The 11,705-nt window shown below is 43.6% G+C and overlaps 1 protein-coding gene across 4 annotated transcripts in view; it reads left to right on the top strand.

Moving 5' to 3' along the window:
* Positions 1-4,841: 4,841 nt before the first annotated feature.
* The window catches only part of LOC137333811 (cadherin-11-like), a 152,433-nt gene continuing 145,569 nt past the window's right edge, over positions 4,842-11,705 (top strand). For 2 of the 4 annotated variants that reach the window (XM_067998163.1, XM_067998165.1), the window contains exons 1-2: positions 4,844-4,995; positions 5,167-5,416. The gene's annotated coding sequence lies outside the window, so the exon portion shown is untranslated. The other 2 variants (XM_067998166.1, XM_067998164.1) reach the window with 2 other exon arrangements.

Genomic DNA, 11,705 nt, shown 5'->3' with positions numbered 1-11,705 from the left:
GTCCATGACATTTTAATGATCTATGTACATGGACCCCAAGTCTCTTTGGACCTCCACTGTTTCGAACTTTTCATCATTTAGAAAGTACTCTGATCTAACCTTTTTAGGATGTGACCCCAAGTTACAGTAGTTTTGCATTCAATAGCAATTCTCCGGGGCAGACGGGGGGGAGGGACAACGGAGCTTAGGAAGAACAGGGGTGGGGGGGGGGGTGGGGTTGGGGAATTGAAATGGGTCATTTTGTGTCGGGTAGGGTGGGTTGACCCAACACACTGCAAAGTTTCTGTTGGAGTCTACTCTGTGGAAAAATAACAAACCTCCAGTTTCTCTCGAGACTTGTTAACTGTAAACCAATAGCTTCTGCTTCTCACAGTCCAAATAGATTAGAATCATAGAATCATACACCACAGGAGGAGGCCACTCGGCCCATCGTGCCTGTGCCAGCTCTTTGAAAGAGCTATCCAATTAGTCTCACCCGCCCCCCCCCTACTCTTTCCCCAGAGCCCTGCAAATTTTTCCTTTTTAAGTAGAATTTCAATTCCCTTTTGAAAGTCACTATTGAATCTGCTTCCACCGCCCTTTCAGGCAGTGCATTCCAGATCAGAACAACTCGCTGCGTAAAAAAATGACTCCTTATCTGCCTTTTGGTTTTTTTGCCAATTATTTTAAATCTGTGTCCTCTGGCTACCGGCCCTCCTGCCACAGGAAACAGTTTCTCCTTATTTACACTATCAAATCCTCTCATGATTTTGAACACCTCTATTAAATCTCCCCTTAACCTTCTCTGCTCTAATGAGAACAACCCCAGCTTCTCCAGTCTCTCCACATAACTGAAACCCTTCATCCTTGGTACCATTCGAGTAAAATAAATCTCCTCTGCACCCTCTCCAAGGCCTTGACAGAGTTGGCAACTCTAATGGAAAATCATCTGGGCTCCACTCCCTGCTCCACAGGTGGTCCAATGTGCCCAGACTCAGGAACAGAAAGATTTCCCCCAGTGTACTATTCTAATGCTCAAGTGGAGATTTGCCTCTTGAAGGCCATAGGACCTAATTACTGTAATTAGGTGCATCCTGAGGTTGCTTGTGAATCCTTGGTTGCTCCCCAAGGGTTAAAAAATAAACTCAACAGGTAACCCACAGGCTCTCTTTCCCTCCCTTTTTGAGGACTGTTAACAAAAGAAAGACTTGCATTTATATAGCGCCTTTCACAACCTCATGACTTCTCAAAGAGCTTTACAGCCAATGAAGTACTTTTTTTGAAGTGTTGTAATGTAGGAAACACAGCAGCCAATTTGCGCACAGCAAGATCCCACAAACAATAATGTGATAATGACCAGATACTCTGTTTTTTAGTGATGTTGGCTGAAGCATAAATACTGGGCAGGACACTGGAGAGAACTCCCCTGCTCTTCTTCAAAATAGTATCATTATGTTTTATGTCCACCTGAGAACACAGACAGAGCCTCAGATCAATGTATCATCTGAAAGACAGTACCTCCAACAGTGTAGCACTCCCTCAGTGCTGCTCTGAAGTGTCAGCCCAGATTATGTGCTAAAGTCTCTGGAGTCTCTGAATCCACAACCTCTGACTCAGAGGCAGGAGTGCTACCCACTGAGCCACTTCTGACAATTAGGTGACATCTAAAGGAGCGATTATGCCACATGTGGCCTAACATCAGGATCATTGATTTGTGGTGACTGAAAAATCGATTCTGTTTTGATTACGTTGTATTCTGGGGGGGTTTTACTGGTGCTTTAGAGATTGAATTTCACATCTCTGTCAATCGTTCTGTGACAACCATAAATGAGTGGCCACTATTGTCTGTATAAGGCAGCACTCTCACCAATGACTTAAAGGGTGAAAATAAAAATCTGCCCCAGTGTCTTCTCACCTGCTAATTTGAGTTACTTTTCTTTCTTTTGCCAAAAAGCAATATAAAATCAATTCAATTTTGAAAACTGCTCAGGCTGTGACACTATTAGTTGAAGGCAAATAAATGCTGCAGTCCCAGCCTAAGCAGTGGGAACCATTTCTCAGGATGCATCAGTGTTATGTTGCTAATTAATAAGAGTTGTGAGACAGAGGAACAGAGGACAGAGAGACAGACACAAGATCAGCCATCCATTGTAGAACAAACTCGATATTCGTTCCATTGGTTTCAATATGATTAAAATTGGGTGGTTTCTAGAACAAGCAGGTTACCAGTTACTACTAGATTACTGTCCAGTCACTGTCAGTGGATGGAAAAATCTACTCCATTGTTTCTGTCAGTATTGGATTAATTCTCTCTGTCTGACTACGTCTCTCGCCCTCTTTCCGTTTCAATCTTTCCTTTGCTCTGCCTCGGCTTTCTGAAGCAAACAGTGAGCTGCTTTTGTTTAAAATCCAGCTGAACATCTACTCAAGTTTGTATTCAAATAATTTTCAAACACATGTAAAAGAACGAAGGTCTGGAAATTTGTCCTCGAGCTTTCCTTCGGAAAAATTTGAAAAAGAAACCAAGTTGATACGATTGGAAACTGAGGAGGAATTCTGGAGCAGTTGGGTTGACTGAATTCTACTGATGCATCCTGAGAAATGGTTCCCACTGCTTAGGCTGGGACTGCAGCATTTATTTGCCTTCAACTAATAGTGTCACAGCCCTAGGCAAAGTATTAAGTCCACTTTTGGGAAAGGTTGAAGCCTTTAACTAAAAACTTTAATGAAGGTATTAATAGACACAGACGATAGTCCAATAGATAAGTTTGATCATGTTCTTGACCTTTCCGCCAATGGGAACAGTTTCTCTCTATCTACTCTGTCTAGACCCTTCATGATTTTGAACACCTCTATCAAATCTCCTCACAACCATCTCTGTTCCAAGGAGAACAACTCCAGCTTCTCCAGTCTATCCACGTAACTGAAGTCCCTTATCCCTGGAATCATTCTAGTAAATCTCTTCTGCACCCTCTCTAAGGCCTTCACATCTTCCCTAAAGTGCAGTGCCCAGAACTGGACACAATACTCCAGTTGTGGCCGCACCTGTATTTTATAAAGGTTCATCGTGTTCCATACTTTTGTACTCTATGCCCCTATTTATAAATTGTAAACAATTTTACAACACCAAGTTATAGTCCGACAAATTTATTTTAAATTCCACAAGCTTTCGGAGGCTTCCTCCTTCCTCAGGTGACTGGTGTGGAAAGTCACCTGAGGAAGGAGGAAGCCTCCGAAAGCTTGTGGAATTTAAAATAAATTTGTTGGACTATAACTTGGTGTAAAATTGTTTACAATTGTCAACCCCAGTCCATCACCGGCATCTCCACATCATGGCTACCTATTTATAAAGCCCAGGATCCCATATGCTTTTTTAACCGCTTTCTCAACCTGCCCTGCCACCTTCAATGATTTGTGCACATATACCCCCAGATCTCTCTGTTCCTGTACCCCTTTTAGAGTTGTGCCCTCTAGTTTATATTACCTCACCTCGTTCTTCCTACCGAAATGTATCACTTTGCATTTTTTTGCGTTAAATTTCATCTGCCACGTGTCCCCCCATGCCACCAGCCTGTCTATAACCTCTTGAAGTCTATCACTATTCTCCTTACTGTTTACTACCCTCCCAAGTTTGGTGTCATCTACAAATTTTGAAATTGTGCCCTGTACACCCAAGTCCAGGTCAAGAAAAGCAGTGGTCCCAGCACCGACCCCTGGGGAACACCACTGTACACCTCCCTCCAGTCCGAAAAACACCCGTTCACCACTACTCTCTGTTTCCTGTCACTTAGCCAATTCTGTATCCATGTTGCTACTGCCCCCTTTATTCCATGGGCCGCAATCTTGATGATAAGCCTACCGTGCGGCACTTTATCAAACGCCTTTTGAAAGTCCATATACACCACATCAACTACATTGCCCTCATCTACCCTCTCTGTTACCTCATCAAAAAACTCTATCAAGTTAGTTAAACACGATTTGCCTTTAGCAAATCCGTGCTGGCTTTCCCTAATCAATCCACACTCGTCCAAGTGACTGTTAATTCTGTCCCGGATTATCGTTTCTGAAAGTTGAAGTTAAACTGACTGGCCTGTAGTTGCTCAGTTTATCCTTACACCCTTCTTTGAACAAGGGTGTAACATTTGCAATTCTCCAGTCCTCTCGCACCAACCCCCTAATCAAACTGGAAGGATTCTCTCGTTTGGAAGAGACTGAAAATGTGGATTCACTTATAATTGGCAAAAAAGCAGCTATCTGGAGCAGTGCCCAGCCCTTTGTGTGAGGAGGGAGGGGTGGCAATGAGAATGCATGAATAAAATTCCAAATTGGCACTGTGTGAATGAGCATCACATGCAAACAGATTCAGCTCAAGGAAGACTTCGAAAAAAAAAACATTTACAACACACATCAGGGAAGATTATTAAACAAAATACATAACAACTTGCGATGGAAGTTCACGGCAAGGCACTTTTAATGGTTGTCATTTCAAAGAGATTTTTCCCCTCTCTCTCTCTCTCTCTCCCCGAGAAAGTCAGCCATGAATTGAGTTAAGGAGTAAGTGGGTTTGGTTAGAACGGCAGAGAGCTAGTTTTGAATTTGAATCGATGCTGGAGAGAACAGCCCTGTCAAAGCAATGCCTGTGTTGTGGCTTAATGCTCGTCAGCGGTTCACCGTCTTGTGTTGCGAATCAGGACTAAAACCCCCTTTCCTCTTTCCCCCCCCCCCCCCCTCCACCTACCCTTGTCCCAAAGACTTCTGTCTCCTCTCTTCACTGCAGCTTGTGTGTGTGTGTACATGCATGTGTCTGTGTGTGTGTCTGTGTGTCTGTGAGTGAATTTATCACCGTTTTTTTTTCATCTTTCTGAATGCAGACTCCCCGGAGAGAGGAGGGGGGAAACGGCTTCCCTGCGTTTCATTGGCTAAGACTGTTGAACCCAATTTAAGACACCATTGAGGAAGATACATGGAACGAAAAAAAAAACTGCTTTACATCTGCTCTCGCAGCTACAAAACGAGGTCAGTCTGGTCACCGACTCGGTGCATTTTCTGAGCAAATGCTGACCATCTTTTTTTTTGATGTAAAAGACGTGTCCTTTTTTGTTAAAGAGAGGGAGGGAGGACTTCCTCTCCTCCCTTCTTGAAGCTACCCTCATCCCTCTATCTTACTCTCTCTCTCTCTCTCTCTAGTCCTTTGCATTGAAGTGCATCTGGGAAGACAGCGGATCGCAGTTTGTGTTTTGTATGGAGAGAATTTAAAAAAAAAACAACAAAACAGAACATGCATCTCTCCTGGCTGTGTGTGTGAACACATTCCAGCGTACAGTAATATTGCCAAGGAAAAAGGGGAGAAAAATCCCATGCAGTTGTTAATGAGGTTTTGCTGACTGATTTTCCACATCGAGCTGACAGCGAGAAACTGACCTGATCTCTCCTTAAGGTAGGTTGTGCGTTTGTCTTGTCAATTTCGTGTCAGTTTCGGCGTGTACACGCTCTGGGTTATTTTGCAATGTCTTGTTAATATTGTGAGCTGTGTTTTTTTTTTGTGGGGTGGGGGGTTTACTGTTATGTATCGAGATTTTATTTTAAAATTCTTTCCTCTGCCCTCGCTGATCAAAACAGTTCAAGGGGGCTCTGTGATATCCTGAAACAGGACATGACATGAAAACCAATCGGTTTTTATATATAAATATATATATATATATATATATTTAAAAAAGGCACATACCCCCCCACCCCTCTCCCATTTCATTCTATGACTAATCTATCCGCGACCGTATCTGAACATTTAGCAGGCGGACTGATCCCGTATAGCGGTACGGGACCCTATCCTCTGAATCAGACTTGTATTGCAATATAGAAATGTTGCATCTTTTCTTTTAAAAAGAAAAGCATATATCAAATTTACCAAGCTCCACATTTATTCATTTCTTGCGGGAGGAGGGTGGGGGGACATGTTTCGTTGACACATTAAAGGATTAATTGCGTGCGGGTAAATATCGATTCATTGTATTCGATTAGTCGTTTGGGGGATTAGAACTATTGGGTTGACCGCTCATTGATTCCAAATGGGAATAATCGATTAGCATTGTAGCGTGCAGCCAACGCGAGTGCTAAGGTTGGGCCCCTTAAATGATCCCACTGAAACCGATTTATACATTAATAACTAATAACTTGCGTGAAGGTATGCGGGCTAGATCCTGTGTGTGAATTTTGGAGAGAAAGGTTTCAGTGACGAGAAATAATTGAGGTTAAACATCAAATTAAGATTTCAGATATGGGAAATAGGTTAAACATTAAGGAAAAAAAAGTAATGCGCTGCGGAACAGAACACGAGAAACAGAACCTGGCATGTAAAAGCAAGACACACATACATGGAGAAATTGTGAATGGAAGGATCTGAACGGCAGACAGGGTAAAGAGTTGGAATCATATGTGAGAGGGAGACAAATTAATTGTGTCCGTGGTTTGAAAGATACAGAGGCACTGATCAATAATGGGCAAGAGGTGTGTAGAAGTGTGACAGAAAGAAATTGAAAAAAAAGTGTGAGAGACAGCCAGAAAAAAAAAATGAAATGTGTATGTTTGTGAAATTTAAGAGAGTTTTTTTTTATGTGTAGAGAAGGAAAGGGGAAAGGGAGAGTTTGTGCGTGTGAAGGTGAATTAAGAATGAGTGAGAAGGAGATTCACTTCAGAGCACACAAGTATGTCAGAGTGATTTGAGCAAAGAAAACGGGGTGTTGGAAAAATTGTGAATCCATCACAGAGAGAGGAAATGATGAATTAATGAGAAAGAAACGATACAGTCGAAATAACTCAGCTTTCAAAAGAGTGCAATAATAAACAGTTGAGTACTGAAAGGGGATGTTTATCTCCTTGCATTATCACCCAACTATTGTGTGCTGGGATGACAAGCAAATCTGGAGAGTAAATTCAGATGTGACTGTTTTGACCACATATGCACTAAGACAGAGCTTTGATTGTTAGGTTTTGGGGGGCGGGCAGAGGAGTCCATGTAAAATGGCACAACTCTTTATTGTGTTTGAAAGTGGAAACAGATCTACCTCTCTCCCAGCAGTTTCAACTACAGCAACAACAAGAAGAAAAAAAAAATTCAGACTGTGACCGTTCACTCTTGAACTGTTTTTAGGTGTGGACACAAGCGTTGTTATTGGATTCGCCACCTGCCTCTGTGCTGGGCCGGGCGTAGGTCGGTCGGTCTTAGTTCCCTCCAAAAAAAAGGCTGATGTCAAATGTTCACCAGTTCGGCATTTTGGATCACATTCCACTGGGAACCTTTGTTTATGGAAACCATTTCAGGAATTAATCCAATTTTAAATAAATGGTTTGCAAGGTAAAAAAAAAACGAATAAGTCTTAGTGCTATTCCAGTTTATAAACACCATCCTTAGATTGTATTAGAAAGTCTGGATTCAAAATGGTATGAAAGTTATATTTATTATATACACGTAGGTATCTAACTCAGGGCTAACTCTGGGGAAAGAGCAGGGAGAGTGGGACTATTTGGATAGTTCTTTCAAAGAGCCGGCACAGGCACGATGGGCCAAATGGCCTCCTTCTGCACTGTCAGATTCTATATGAGACAGGGCAAAGACATCTTAAATGACAAGAACTATCTTTAAATCCACTGAGAAACGAGTGCGTGCTAGGGCATTGGTTGGGAACAGGATCACTTGCTCGCGAAGCCCTCTGTTGTCAAATAGCCTGGCTATAGGTTCTCGCGGGCCACTGGTTGGTGCTCGTGAAACTTTGTCTCAGTGAGAGGAGGGGAAATAGGAAAGGACACAACAACAACAAAAAAAAATATTTTGTGGAGGGGAAAGAAGTCTGTTACAAGGTCTGTTTTTGTGCATTCAGGCACTAACCACTGGAGGGCACAGTCACTCTGTGAGACACCAAAAGCCCATGCAGCCATCTGGTTCCTAAAGCACCTCCAATAATATCTAATGCTCGGGTAGTTTTCTCAGGATTAACGTCTTTCTGCTCGATGCCAGCCTTCTGCTGCCGCTGTGGGTGTCGTCTACCCACTCTCTACCCACCCTTTGCAAAAGACTGAAATAAAAGTGCGGCGTCACAAGAGCCCTTTTGTGTGCAGAGTGTACTCTGCGAGGAGTTTTTAAAAATCTGTTCTGTGGAAAGAAACTGCTCTAGCAAGAGAGAGGAGTGGAGAAAAAAATCCCCTATCTTTAGTTTGTCAGCAAAAACTGGAATTAAAAAAAAAGATTTATTCGGTAAAGTTTATAAGCTTATTTTACTCTTTAATAAATTCTTCGCAACAAGCTCAGAATTAGCTCATTCCCCTTCTGTCTTTAACTAAAATGTCTCCCTTTTTATTATTGAGTTACATTACGATGTCGACGCAGTGTCTGGAATTAATAAAGTGTGGTTTCACTAAACTATTCGGTTAACCAGTTGCAGGCGAAGAGTAGCTCGTTAGTAGAATTCCTTGTCCTATTAATAAGCCTTCAAAGACTAGGAAGATCCCAAGTTCTGTTCCTTACTCCTGAGTTAGTTGTCCTTAGCTAGGGACTTAGTGAGATGCCTCAGTACCCTAGGTTTGGGAGGAGTTCCTGCTCCTCTGACTCCTGCTATGAAGTGTGTGTGTGTGTGTGTGTGGATTCTGTGAATCGGCTCAATAGTGATGCCCTCCATTGTCAAATAACATAACCCATACTCAACATCTTGGCTCACATATAGAACCGTAAATGTGTACAGCGCAGAAGGAGGCCATTTGGCATATCCTGCCTCTGCCGTCTCTTTGCTCGAACGATCCAGAACTAATCCCAATGCTCCTGCTCCTTTCCCGTCACCCTGTGTCTGCCTCTGCTTCAAATGTTTATCTGCTCTCCTTTCAATAGTCGCAATGGTCTCTGCCTCAATCACTCCCTTTGCTTCAATGACTTCCCACCTGTCTCCTCACCTCCCTCCTCACCAACTTAGTGACAATTCGAAATTAATGATCCCTCTTCACTGATACCCCAACCCGAGGAAATAATCTTTCCCTTGTTCACGTCATCGAAACTCTTCATAATTTGAAGAAAAAAAAAACCTTAATTAAATCCTCAGCCTCCTCTGCTCGATTGGAAATTGTCCCAATATCTCAAGTCTTGGAAGAATGGACACCTTAGCTAGCATTTGGGTCACTGGTGCCCAGGGAAATAATTCCCAAGGAAGATTCAGCTGCTTAAGGAGAGAAGGGAAGAAAATTGGAATAAAGAATGAAAAGTTTGTTCACCTTCCAAGTCCTATAGGTAAATATCTGATTAAAAGAAACTTGGACACAATTCATATCTTTTTATCTTTTTTCACTAGATTTAACGTGAAGGGGTAAAATCATTCCCTGGTATGGAGCCTTGCACCTTACCATAATTAGGAACATAATTCAGTGACAAATCGAGCCCACAGGACCAATGGAATGTACAGGACTGAGAGAGACCATTGTGATCAGTGTCAAAGGTCAGAAAATCCTATACACTATTCTCTCTCATATCCCTCAGTCCCACACTGCCCTCGATCCCTCACATCCCTCAGTCCCACACTATCCTCGATCCCTCACATCCCTCAGTCCCACACTGCCCTCGATCCCTCATATCCCTCAGTCCCACACTGCCCGCGATCCCTCATATCCCTCAGTCCCACACTATCCTCGATCCCTCATATCCCTCAGTCCCACACTATCCTCGATCCCTCATATCCCTCAGTCCCACACTATCCTCGATCCCTCATATCCCTCAGTCCCACACTGCCCGCGATCCCTCATATCCCTCAGTCCCACACTGTCCTCGATCCCTCATATCCCTCAGTCCCACACTGCCCTCAATCCCTCATATCCCTCAGTCCCACACTGCCCGCGATCCCTCATATCCCTCAGTCCCACACTCCCCGCGATCCCTCATATCCCTCAGTCCCACACTGCCCGCGATCCCTCATATCCCTCAGTCCCACACTGCCCGCGATCCCTCATATCCCTCAGTCCCACACTGCCCGCGATCCCTCATATCCCTCAGTCCCACACTGCCCGCGATCCCTCATATCCCTCAGTCTCACACTGTCCGCGATCCCTCATATCCCTCAGTCCCAAACTATATACTTGATATCCCTCAGTTCGAAACAATATCTCAAAGCTCTCAGTTCTAAACAATATCTCAAAGCTCTCAGTTCTAAACAATATCTCAAAGCTCTCAGTCCCACACTATATCTCTTATATCCTTCAGTCCCACACTATATCTCTTATATCCTTCAGTCTCACACTATATCTCTTACATTACAATTGACTTCAGTGCCCAAAACCTTTGCTGTTAAAGTTCATGGTGAGGCTGATACAGCAGCTGGTGGAAATATAAATGACCCTCCTTGTCATGGAGAGTAGTGTGGGGCTGCTTCAACGGGCTTTACTGACCAGGCCACGTCGGGGACGAGGCCACCTTCTCATCACGGAGATGAGTAATAGTAGTTCAGTGGTTATGGTAATTAAACTAAACCCCAAAATTGTGAGTTCAAATCCCACCTTCGTGAGTTGTGAAATTGAATTCAATAAATATGCTAATTTTTGGCCTGAGACCTGGGGAAAAAAAAATATAATGAAAGCTGCTGGGAGGTCATGAAAACCCAATGGGTTCATTAATGTCCTACCTGGTTAGGCCTGAGTCTAGTTCACATTATATGGTTGTTCTTAATTCCATCTGAAGCGGTTAAGTAAGGCAACATTCTGAGAAGAGAATGGGCTCTTTAAAAGCTAATGTCGGAGTCAGTCAGAGTGATGGTCCTTTTTGGACATCAGCCACCGCAACGAAAGTAAAGAGCCATCTCTGGAGTCAGTTAGTCAGAAGGTCGTGGTTTCAAGCCCCACTCCAGAGACTTAAGCACAAAATCCAGGCTGACACTCCCAGTGCAGTACTGGGGGAGTGCTGCACTGTCGGAGGTGCCGTCTTTTGGATGAGACGTTAAAACCGAGGCCCCGTCAGGTCTCTCAGGTCCCAAGGCACTATTTCAAAGAAGAGCAGGGGAGGTCTCCCCAGTGTCCTGGGCTAATATTTATCCTTCAACCAACATCACTAAAAAAAAATTATCCGGTCATTATCACATTGGTGTTTGTGGGATCTTGCTGTGTGCAAATTGGCTGCTGCGTTTCCTACATTACAACAGTGACTACACTTCAAGATGGACTTGATTGGCTGTAACACGCTTTGGGACAGCCTGAGGTCGTGAAAGGCGCTATAGAAATGCAAGTTCTTTTTAGTTAGGCTGCTGGTAACAAATGCCAATGATGCTGGCACTGGTGCCCATCACCATTTTATTCTGGGCCAAACGACAAACTGAGTAGTGATCTGGGCCATTACAGTTTCACGTTCCCGACATCTGGGATGTCCATGGCCAGGAAATGAAGATCACAACGTGTGACTGCGCTGTCTGCTGCCATTCGTTGTTCTGGAGTACTGTGTACAGTTTTGGTCTCCTCACCTAAGGAAGGATATACTTGCCTTAGAGGCGGTGCAACGAAAGTTCACTAGATTGGTTCCTGGGATGAGAGGGTTGTCCTATGAGGAGAGATTGAGTAGAATGGGCCTATGTTCTCTGGAGTTTAGAAAAATGAGAGATGATCTCATTGAAACGTATAAAATTCCTAGAGGGCTTGACAGGGTAGATGCTGGTAGTTCTAGACTGGAGAGTCTAGAGCTAGGGATCATTGTCTCAAGGTGAGGGGTCGGC

The sequence above is a fragment of the Heptranchias perlo genome, chromosome 16 (genome assembly GCF_035084215.1).
Source record: "Heptranchias perlo isolate sHepPer1 chromosome 16, sHepPer1.hap1, whole genome shotgun sequence".
NCBI classification, from domain to species: Eukaryota; Metazoa; Chordata; class Chondrichthyes; order Hexanchiformes; family Hexanchidae; genus Heptranchias; species Heptranchias perlo.
Note: the sequence above shows the minus strand (reverse complement) of the source record. Positions and strands in the feature narration are given on the sequence as shown.